Here is an 11991-nt window from a genome sequence, read left to right as displayed (position 1 = left end):
ATGTATGGGGATCAACATAACAATAAAAAAAATTTAAAAAAAAAAAAAAGAAAAGAAAAGGAGTCCAAAATTTGATGGAAGTGAAGCTAATTGGCTATGGAACTCTCTCTGGTAACTTGTTTCAGAATGCCAACCGTAGGGGACACTTTTATCCCAAGGCTATTTTGGCCTTAAGGCTAAGATTTGGGAAATCTCTTCTATCAACTAAGACTTTTTTTCTTCCCAATTTTGTGAATGTTTGGAGTATTAATTGTCACAGAATGTATGGAAAATAATTTTACAACAGAGATCAGGAGTTTGCAATATTAAAATTCTCTGACATCATTATTCTATCCTTAGAATCTATTCTCTGGAGAGAATCTGAGATATAGGAAGAGAAGACGTGAGCCCAAGGATGTTTATCAGAACACTACCCCACATTCGCAGAACAGTGGAAGCAATCTAAATTTGTAACAAAAGGAAATGATAAAAGTAAATTAGGATTTTATCATAGGATGGATTATTATACAGTCATTGAAATGTTTAGTATTTTGATTTGTGAGGTGGTCCCTCAAGGTACTAAAATATGAATATAAATCTTCTAAATTATCAGATGAAAAACTCACATGATTATATATTTTAAAAATCAGGAAAGATAAAATAAGATTACAGAATTAAGCCCAAACATATAACAATAGAAGTGAATGAAATAAACATAATTCTATTTTATTTTTTAAAAATCTCTCAGATTGAATTAAAAAAAAAAAAACTTCCAACTCTCTGTGATACATGGGAGAAGCATTTATTTATTTTTATTTTTATTTTTTTAAAGATTTTATTTATTTATTTGACACAGAGAGAGAGACACAGCGAGAGAGGAAACACAAGCAGGGGGAGTGGGAGAGGGAGAAGCAGGCTTCCCGCGGAGCAGGGAGCCCGATGCGGGGCTCGATCCCAGGACCCTGGGACCATGACCTGAGCCGAAGGCAGACGCTTAACGACGGAGCCACCCAGGCGCCCCATGGGAGAAGCATTTAAACGATGGTGACTCAAAGCAGAAGATAAGCAAATGAATTGAGCAAAGACAGAAAGAAGGAAAGAAAGAAAGGCCAGACTTATGGCATCAGGTACATTCACAGTGTTGCACAATCATCACCACTATGCGTCTCCAGAAGTTTCCCATCATCCCAAACAGAAACTCTGTATGCATTCAATAATAATTTCCCAACCCCCTCTTTCCTTAGCGCCTGGTAATCACGATTCTACTTTCTGTCTCTACGAATATGCCTCTTCCAGGTACCTCATGTGAGTGGAATCATATAATATTTGTCCTTTTGCAACTGGCTTATTTCACTTGGTGTAATGTTACCAGGGTTCATCCGTGTTGTAGAACGTATTAGAATTTCATCCATTTTTTATGGCTGAATACTATTCCATTGTATGGATAGACCACATTTTGTTCAACTATTCATCTGTTGATGGACACTTGACTTGTTTTGACTTTTGAGCTATCATGACCAATGCTGCTGTGAACATTGGTGTATAGGTTATCTGTCTGACTCCCTGTTGTTGATTCTTTGGGGTATACACCTAAGAGTGGAATTACTAGATCATATGATAATTCTATAAAGTGACTACTTTTTAAATCTTGATGCAAAGTAGGACCGTCTAGGCAAGATGTAAACTTCAGAAGCCATAAAGGAAATTATTTATACATCTAGCTACATAAAAATATGAATTTATTTCAGAAAATTTTATTTCTAAAGCCAAAGACTGAGAAAAACATTGCAACATGAATGAAAGTGAGCTCACGCCAATCAGTAAGAACAAGATGGATAATCCAATAGAAATCTGGCAAACAGGAAGTTTCTGGAGGAGAAGGGGGTGGGGAAGAAAGCAAATGGCCAGTGAACTTCTGAAAAGATACTCACTCTCACCTATAATTGAAGAATTACAAATCAAGACAACAATGAGATACTGTTTTAAACTATGAGTGGCCCCCAAAGTTGAAATTTTACAACACCCAGTAGTGGCAAGAACGTTGGTAGACATTCACGTACACTTTTCGGCGGACATGTAAATTTTCTCAACATTTTCAGAGAACAATTTGGTGACATCTGTTGCAGTTTAAATGGCATGTAATTTTTGTCCCAACAGAGATGTAGATGTGTGGATACAGAAAGTCTGCTGCAGCATTGTCATGCAAAAAGGATGGAAGAACCCCGAAAGTTTATCACTACGAGACTCAATGAAACGTATTCCAGATACGTATCCAGACAATGGAACGTATTCAAAGATAATGGTAATTAAGTTATGAAAAGAATCCAGGCTTTCTGACCTTCTCTCTTCAACAAGGTTCAACGTGTTTGAAGTTCCTTAGAATGGTGCTTGGTGTGTGTGTGTGCGCGCGTGCGCGTGTGCGCACGCGCGCACACCTGAATCTTCTATTGTAATTATTTTTAACTGCTGCTCCACATATTTTGTTTCTTGTCTTGCCAATGTCAATGCCAGGAGCTGTAGAGGGAAGTTTCTTCCCAGTGACACTGCCATCCCCAGATGAGACCCTGGCTCTTCTAGAAGTTTCACAGGCCTCCCACTATCAAGGAACTCAGAACAGGCGCACCAACACCCGGGCATCCCTGGGACCGTGGCAGGTGCCACACCTAAGCTTGTTCTCTCCCCACCACCTAGGCCTGGAGTTCCAGGATGTACGCACATCCTCCAGCTGTCTTCCCGCACAGCTGTGTTCCCCATTTGCCTGAGGCCGGGAAAGCCCATCTCTTCTCATTTGGGAGTGTCTGAACTGCAATCATTAGTCCCAATAACTTCTTCAGTTTTAACCAAGAGGCCAAAAGGATTCCTAGTAACCTGTACTGATACGCCGATGATCCCACGTTTGACATGCAGGTGGGCTTTGCCCCGCCCCATCATGACCTCTGCTAGATAGGCTTCCACTCGCTCCTTCTGCAATTAAGCCCGAATCTGTGTGGGATATAAATATGCTACTGAACATTAATAAGAGAGCTTAATTCTCCACTTGTGCCCTATAGTTGTTAATTCCTAGATGCGAGAGAATACGATCACGATCCGCTAAAAAGTCAAAAGCTTACATTATTATTTACATGATAATGCACGCCTTTTGTCTCATTAGAGAAGGATTTTGATGTCCTCATTTTCCTACCATGCATAATAAATAAAAAAGAAAGAAATGCATGCTAATTTTAACTCTAAAGTTTTAAGTTAATGATCTCCATCTGGTTTTATTAGCTAGAACAGCAACCTATTTGTGCCCTAACAATTCAAAAAGAGAGAGCTATTAAAATACAGGTTGGGGGGGCGCCTGGGTGGCTCAGTCAGTTATGCGTCTGCCTTTGGCTCGGGTCATGATCTCAGGGTCCTGGGATTGAGCCCCGCATCGGGCTCCCCACTTCTCCCTCTCCCTCTGACAATCCCCCCTGCTCATGCTCTCTCTTTGTCTCTCTGTCTCTCTCTCTCTCAAATAAATAAATAAAATCTTTATTTTTTAAATAAATAAAATCTTTTAAAAAAAGTACCGGTTGGGTTATATAACTGCTGGGTTTTGTAGCCATCGGAGATTTCCCATTGTCCTGTGAAAATAATCCCGAGGTGCCTGTAATTACTGATTTTATCCGTTGGGCCTCTCACCTAAACTCTTGGACATGCCCTCAACCAACTGTAGCCTGCTGGGTCTCGGCCCTCCTCTCTTTCCTGGGGGCGAGGGGCAAGTATGGCCTTTCATGTCTCAGGCTCCTGCTCCTATTCTCTCAACTCCCTCCATCACTTTCCTCCAGCTTTATTGAGATATCGTTTACATATAACGTTGGGTTAGTCTAAGTGGTACGGTGTGCTGATATTTGATACACGTATGTATCACAAAATGATGACCGCAACAGGGTTAATGCTCGCTTCCCCTCACGTGATGTTTTTTTGTTGATGGTGAGAACATGTAAGATGTACACTGTTGGCCACTTTTGAGTATCCCAATGGTAGTGTACGGGCACTGTGTCATGATAGACACCGTGATGTATATGGCATCCCCAGAACTTACTCATCCCATGACTGGAAGTTCGGACCCTCTGACCAACACCTCCCCATTTCTCCCAACCCCAGGCCCCGGCAACCACCATTCTCTGCTCTGTTTGGGGGAGTGCGGCTGTTTGAGGTTTCACATACAAGTGAAAGCCGACCGTATTTCTGTCTCTCCGCCCGGCTTCTTTCACTTAGCACAAGGCCGTCAAGGAAGATGTAATTCACAAACCACACCTTTTTAAAGTCTACAGTTCAGCGCTCATTAGTATATTCACAGCGACGTGCAACCATCACAACAACCCATTGTAGAATATTTTCAGCACCCCAAAAGGAAACTCTATACCCAGTAGTAGCCCATCCTTCTTCCTCCATGCCCCCAGGCCCAGCAACCCCTAATGTACTCTCCATCTCTATGGGTTTGCCTATTCTGGGCATTTCATATCGATGGACTCATACAACACATGGCCTTTTGTGGCTGGCTTCTTTCACTTAGCGTGTGTTCAAGGTTCAGCCACGCTTAACCACGTAGCATGCACCGATACTTTGTCCCTCTTTGCAGCTGAATAATCTTCCGTTGTATGGATAGACCACATTTTGTTGCTCTACCTGTGGATGGACATCTGGGTTATCAAGACCTATTATCAAGAATGCCTCTGGGACACCTGGGTGGCTCAGTTGGTTAAGTGACTGCCTTCGGCTCAGGTCATGATCCTGGAGTCCCAGGATCGAGTCCCGCATCGGGCTCCCTGCTCAGCGGGGAGCCTGCTTCTCCCTCTGACCCTCCCCCACCTCATGCTCTCCCTATCTCTCATTCTCGCTCTCAAATAAGTAAAATCTTTAAAAAAAAAAAAAATGCCTCTGGGACACCTGGGTGGCTTAGTCGGTTAAGCGTCTGCCTTTGCTCAGGTCATCATCTCAGGGCCTCGGGATCGAGCCCTGCGTCGGGCTCCCCACTGGGAGCCTGCTTCTCCCTCTGCCTGCAGCTCCCCCTGCTTGTGCTCTGACAAATAAATAAATAAAATCTTTTTTTTTTTTTAAATGCCTCTATTGACATTTGTTCACATTTTTGTGCAGACCAGTTTTCATTTCTCTCGGGTATATACTGCAAGAGGAATTGCTGGTCACATGCTACGTAAATGTTAACATTTTGAGGAACCGTCAAACTGCTTTCCAAAGCGGCTGCACCATATTACACGCTCACCAGCCGTGTATGAGGGTTCTGTTTCTCCACGTCCTCAGCAACATTCGTTATTGTCTGTCTTCTAGATCATAGCCCCCCTCCTGGGTGTGAAGCGAGATCTTATTGTGGTTTTCCTATGCATTTCCCTAATGTCCGATTACGCTGAGCATCTTTTCACGTGGATCCTAGCCATTCGAAGAGCTTCTTTGAGGTAAGATTTATTCAGATTCTCATCACTCTTTATAATGTATTTATCTACCTCTTCACTTGCGTGCTAGCAACCCTCAGCCCCACCTTCACCCCCCCAGGTCAGCTGTGCGCGTTAGCAGGCGGACGTTAGTGCAGAAACCCCTGGGTCCTGGGTGAGCCAGCAGGGTCTGGCTCTCAGGCTCTAGTCTCCTCCCTCCTCTCCGCCCCGCTGCTGGGCTGTGAGTAATTCTTCGCTCTCTTTCCCACCACACCCAGTCTCAAATGAATAGTCACTTCCTGGTCTTAAAGCTGATACTCCAATTGCTAAGGACTTCTCTTTCTCTTTGCAAGAGGTCAGAGTGCATGCAGTCTGCAGAATACTGGCCCTGCACTTTGATCACCAGGGCTACTCTTTCCTACTGAGGAGTGGCTGTTTTCTGCTACAGAGAATCCAGGGCATTGGCGGGGGGCCCCCTCCCCGGCAGCACCGCAGATCTGCCTTTGGCACAGGCCCCAAAGCAGCCCTCCCCGCAGGAACTGCGCTGAGTTCATGGACTTGCCTAGCTTTTACCCTGAGAGTGAACACCTTCTAATCTGATCTCACCCAAAAGAATGCCCCCATCGTACCCTCTTATTGAAAAGTCATCCAGTATCCGCGCTCTGCCTTCTGCCTCCGCCCTTCCCCACCAGTCCTGTGAGGCATTACGGGCCTACACTGCACTGTTTGAAAGGATGAAATCTGGAACTTAAATAACCAAGGCCATGCGGTGAGAAGCAATATGGCCAGGTGTTAAGAACTTGAACTCTCGAACCAGACCATCTGGGGTTGAAGTTCAGCTAACAAGTGAATCAATCTTTCCTTAGCTCGGTTTCCCTGTCCTCATACCACCTACCTCACAGGGATGGTGTTAGAGGGCTTTACAACAGTGTCGGGCACATAGGAAGGCACTGAATGGGTGAGTTGCTAACATCTGCGAGCCCACAGTAGAAGACGGTAAGGCTGTTTAAATGGATCGCGAAGACGCACATTTCTTGGCATGCACAGTAGCTGTTTGAAATACCCCTGGATCAGGAACATGTGTGGACCCACAGAAGCATAGACCCTGAGAGGCTAACGGTAGTTTTCACTGAGTAGCAGAATTTTAATTGACTGTATTTACCGATTGGTCTTTTCCTTATTTTCTACGTTGTCAGTATTCATTATACATAACTTGAATAACGCTTCAGAGTAAAGAAAATAATTCTCTGCTTACCTCGTTGAACCCTGTGACTTCCTGGTTTCAGGTCCCCTTTGTATGGGAGGTACACTCATATCGTTGTGACTGTTTTGTTTGTTTGCTTGCCTGCTTTGGGGGCATGGATTATATTTAGAGAGAGTGGTTAACCATTTTGGTTTTAGTCTTCCTACAAATTTACGTTTCCTTAAGTATCCACTCTCCTGAAAGCTTAAGGAGGCATAGTTCGGCCCCAGCAAGCCGCAGAATCCATGTCTCTTGCCTCCCGTTCCAGGCTTTGTCCTCCTGCGCCATCTTTGATTGGCAATCGTTGATCACTCAGGTTTGCTAGAGCCCGCAGTGCCCTACCCTAGGAGATTTGTCAACTAGTTGTGATTTAAAGAAACATTCCACCGCAGGATTAAAATAACAAATTATTTCAGCTGAGAGGCACCAACAAGTTTGAACAATAACATCTGATTAATTAACACGGAAAATCAGGTCAGTCCCAATTGGTTTCTGTCTGTAGATAAAACTTAAATCACGCTGCTTGTAATTATGCAATGTCAGAACAGCGTGTCCAATTCAGGAAAGACCTCAGGCCTACTGATGGTTCGGTGTCACCCGGCCCAAACAGCTGGATGCCTGGATGGCATGAAGTTGGGTGTTGGGGTGCTATTGGGTTTCCTTTTCTGTAAAAACTGGTAATGACTCATACTCCAACGTTCCTCATGGCCTAGTTCGAAAATATGCAGTGTTAAGTTCTGCCCGTGGCCTCAAATTTTTATCATTAGACAAAAGATGCTCCACATATCCCCAGTAAAAAGTTCAGGATGACTTCCATTAGGTAGGTGGATCTCAAAAAAAAAAAAAAAAAAAAGGACCAGAATCTACTGTGGCCTTGGACCTGACATAAGGAAAAGATGTTATTATTCATGATCAAGGTTAAGAATTTACTTAATGTGCCATCATTTACTTCTTAGCCACATTTTCCCTCCAGTATCTATTCAAAACAAATATCACACTCGAAAGTCACTTTTAAAAGATATCTGCCCAGAATTAAGACATGCCTATACTAGCAGAGAGAGACAGATGAAGGGATGGGCAAATGTTTGGTGAAAATGTCCTCAAATTGCTGCATCCTTGGTGTTTCTTCTTTTTGTCCAGTTGTGTGGTCACGTCTCCCTCCTCTGACTTCTCCCACGCCGGTTTGTTTAGGCCCGGACTTGGCATCCTGACCACAGAGGACGTGACACATTGTCAGCAGCATTGGAGTCTCAGGGTTTCTCAAAATATCATCCAAAGCCACCCCTATCTAGATAATCTGGGTTATTGTTGAACATTGCAGCAACCTGTACTTCACCACACACTTACTGAATAAAACATATCTAGGAGTGGAATTTGGAAATCTGCATGTCAATCAAACTTTCCAAATTATTCTAGGCACACACCACAGTTAGAGAGCGAAGTGTCCATTGGTTAGGTGAACATTCTGTTTTCAGGAGACTGACCTTAACCCCAGCCAGAGTACTAAGGTCAAAGCCAGAGGCACCTCCCAGCTCCTTACTCTGCTGTCCAAGATGGTGGAGGGGTCAGGAGTGGGGCGAGGAACAATCCCAGCATTGTGAAAGTGATTCAGAGTATACAATAGGACACCGGTAGGAGAATGAAAAGGCAAGACGAGACAGGGAGAAAATATTTACAAATCACATATCTGATGAAGGACTCATATCCAGAATTATCTAAACAACTCTCGCATTCTAATAATAAAAACAAACAACTCAACTTAAAAATGACCAAAAGTGGGGCGCCTGGGTGGCTCAGTCGTTAAGCGTCTGCCTTCAGCTCAGGTCATGATCCCAGAGTCCTGGGATCGAGCCCCGCATCGGGCTCCCTGCTCGGTGGGAAGCCTGCTTCTCCCTCTCCCACTCCCCCTGCTTGTGTTCCCTCTCTCGCTGTGTCTCTCTCTGTCAAATAAATAAATAAAATCTTTAAAAAAAAAAAAAAATGACCAAAAGATTGGATCAAACACTTCACTGAAGAAGCGAGGCAGATAGCAAAGAAGTACATGAGTAGATGTTCAACATCATTAGTCATTAGGGAAATATGAACTAAACCCAGCATGAGATACCACCATAAAGGGAAGAATGGTTACGATTTTTTTTTAACTGACAATGCTGCCAAGGATGTGAAGCCGCTGGAAATCCTCCTAGCGGCAATGGAAAATGGTCCTGCCATTTTAGAAAAGTGGTCGCTTCTTATAAGATGAACGTGCACTCGGGGTGTCTGGGTGGCTCAGTTGGTTAAGCATCCGACTCTTGGCTTCAGCTCAGGTCATGATCTCAAGGTGGTGGGGTCGAGCCCCATGTTGGGCTCTGCTTCAGATTCTCTCTCCCTCTTCCTGCTACGCATGCACGTGCGCTCTCTCTCTCAAATAGATAAATAAATAAATAAAATCTTAAAAAAAAAAAAGAAGAAGAAGAACGTGCCCTCAGCATTCCCATGCCTAACCCCAGTATGATGGTATAAGGAGGTGGGGCTTTGGGACGTGATTAGGTCATGAGGGTGGAGCCCACAGGATTGGGATCAGTGCCTTATAAAAGGACTCTCTCACCTCCTTTTTTTTTTTTTTTTTTAAGATTTTGTTTATTTATTTATTTATTCAGAGGGAGAGGGAGAAGCAGACTCACCACCGAGTAGAGAGCCCGACTCAGGGCTCCATCCCAGTGTCTGAGCTGAGGCAGACACTTAACCGACTGAGCCAGCCAGGCGCCCCTCACCCTCTTTTTTTTTTTTTTTTTTTAATATGGCCCACTTCACAAACTGGCATGTCATCCTTGCTCATGGGCCATGCTAATTTTCTCAGTGGCGGTCCAGTTTTAGTGTGTGAGCTGCCAAAACGAGCATTCTCGTGCCCTCTTTCTGGGGCTACAACAAGAAGACAGCCCTCCCCCGACCTGCAAGAGGCCCCCCACCAGAACCTGACCATGCCTGGCACCCTGATCTTGGTCTTCCTGCCTCCAGACCTGAGATATAAATTTCTGCTGTTTATAAGCCACTCCGTCCATGGCACTTTGTTATAAAGGCCCAAACTAAGACAACAGGAGAAATGGAAACACACTCCCACATAAGCCTCTGTACGGGGAACGTTTATAGGGGCGCCGCCCATCATCGTCCCAAACTCGAAACAACCCAAATGCTCCATCAACAAGAAAACGTATAAACAATCTGTGGTGCATACTGTGATCAGTACTATAAAAAAGAACAAAGCACCGATCCGGTCAACAACATGAACAAACCTCAAAAGCATTATGGGGAGTAAAAACAGCGAGAGACAAAAGACGATGTAGTGTTAAGATTCCATTTCTGTGGCATTCTGTAAAAGGCCAAGCTATAGGGACAGAGATCAGTGGTTGTCAGGAACTGGGGATTGGTGGGAGGCAGTGGGCAACTTCTTGAAGCGATACGAATATTCTATATCTTGATTGTGGTGGTAGTTACATGACTATATCTGTTTCTCAAAACTCTTGGAACTGTATACATAAAAAGGACGAAGTATACTATTGGTAAATGATGCCTCGCTAAACCTGCATGATCAACAACAAAGTTCACAAGAGAGTCTGTGGGCCCACAAGGGCATTTACACTAATACATTCATCATTTTCCAAATGAAGACTCACTTGTGCTGGGAGAACTAGAGGAGGAAGTGTTTCCAGAAACAATATGCCCCACCACTGTGGAGGCTTCTGAGGTCTGCCGTGTGGGATTCCAGTGGTAGAAGCATCGACTCCTATAATAAAAGACGCCTCTGCCTGAGTCTGTGGTCACTTCTTCCTAAACAACCCCACATGCCCTTTAGAATAAGAGAGAAATGAGCTCCTAATCATGACGGATCAAAACATTGTACATTAAGGGCGCCTGGGTAGCTCAGTTGGCTAAGCGACTGCCTTCAGCTCAGGTCATAATCCTGGAGTCCTGGGATCGAGTCCCGCATCGGGCTCCCTGCTCAGCAGGGAGTCTGCTTCTCCCTCTGACCCTCCCCCCTCTCATGTGCTCTCTCTCTCTCCCATTCTCTCTCTCAAATAAATAAATAAAATCTTTAAAAAAAAAAAAAAAAACATTGTACATTAAAACAACTCATATGGGAGTTGAGCCTCAGGAAAGCAATATAAAAAATGTAGGGCCAGGGCGCCTGGGTGGCTCAGTCGGTTAAGTGTCTGCCTTCGGCTCGGGTCATGATCCCGGGGTCCTGGGATCGAGCCCCGCATGGGGCTCCCTGTTCAGTGGGGAGTCTGCTTCTCCCTCTGCCTCTTCCTCTGCCCCTCCCCACCCCCTCTCATGCTCTATCACTCGCTCTCTCAAATAAATAAATAAAATCTTAAAAAAAAAAAATGTAGGGCCAGTTGCCACTGCATTGTTTAGCACCCCCCCCTGCGAGAGCTAACCTCTCTTCTGAAAACAATTTGTCTTATAAAGACAAATTCAATCAACAGTCTCTCTCAAAAATGGCAAAGAAGATCAAGTAACAGGTGATTTATTTCTGTCCAGAAAACAACTATCTACACAGCAGGAGAGCAAGGGAAAAATAAACGTTTAATAACAACAACAAAAAAGAAAAATAAGGGAAAAAAAAGATATCGAATCACCCCTTTGTTTTAATTTCCCAGTGCCAGATATACCACCTGGGTGACGGATATTTTTTTTTTTTTAGAGATTTTATTTATTTATTGTGACTGACATTTCTTATTCCCTGACTCGATCCGTTTGGTGCCACTCAGACGTGGCCAATTCTTTTTCCACAGATGGGAAGGAAGGGGCAAAGAAGAGCATGAGGGTTTTAGGGAAACCAGGTAAATGATGAAACACAGATGGGGTAGACTGGATCCTAGAAGCAGCACCTCAGGTTCTATAAGAAGAGATTCTATAAGAAGTTGCCATTCAGTGAAGCATAAGACGCATGTCATGGGTAAAGATCAAAGTTTTAAATAGCAGACAGGGTGGGATGTTAGCCCAAAAGCAATCAGATAGCGTGCACCATTAGAAACAGTGTTTGAAACACACATTTGGGTGAAAAGGAATTTCCTTTGTAAAGAGTCATGGGTGCTGGGAAACGCACCTTGTCGAAAGACAAACCCGGTCCCAGTCTTAGCTCTACAGTCTCATGACGACACTACAGGGTCTTAAAATAGTCCCCCCTTCTCCAGTCACTTTTGCAAAGCTCTTTAGGATTCCTAGAATTTAGTGGCCCTCAAGTGGGGAGCAGCTGGTACTCAGGAAGTCCCTTCTGAAGGGGGCGGGCAGCTGACCGTGGGGCAGGTCTCTGTGCCCGGGCCTCAGGGGAGCTGCGGACTGGGCAGGGGAATAAGACTTTTTCAAACC

The 11991-nt window shown here is 44.3% G+C and overlaps 1 non-coding gene across 1 annotated transcript; it reads right to left on the bottom strand.

The window, feature by feature from the left end:
- Window positions 1–9412: 9412 nt before the first annotated feature.
- LOC116623782 lies at window positions 9413–9519 on the bottom strand. Its single transcript, XR_004297760.1, has one exon. It is a non-coding gene; the product is annotated as a U6 spliceosomal RNA (small nuclear RNA).
- Between the last annotated feature and the right edge of the window lie 2472 nt (window positions 9520–11991).

The sequence above is a fragment of the Phoca vitulina genome, unplaced genomic scaffold (genome assembly GCF_004348235.1).
Source record: "Phoca vitulina isolate PV1807 unplaced genomic scaffold, GSC_HSeal_1.0 scaffold60, whole genome shotgun sequence".
NCBI classification, from domain to species: domain Eukaryota; kingdom Metazoa; phylum Chordata; class Mammalia; order Carnivora; family Phocidae; genus Phoca; species Phoca vitulina.
The sequence above is the reverse complement of the archived record's forward strand: the minus strand, read 5'-3'. Positions and strand labels throughout refer to the sequence as shown.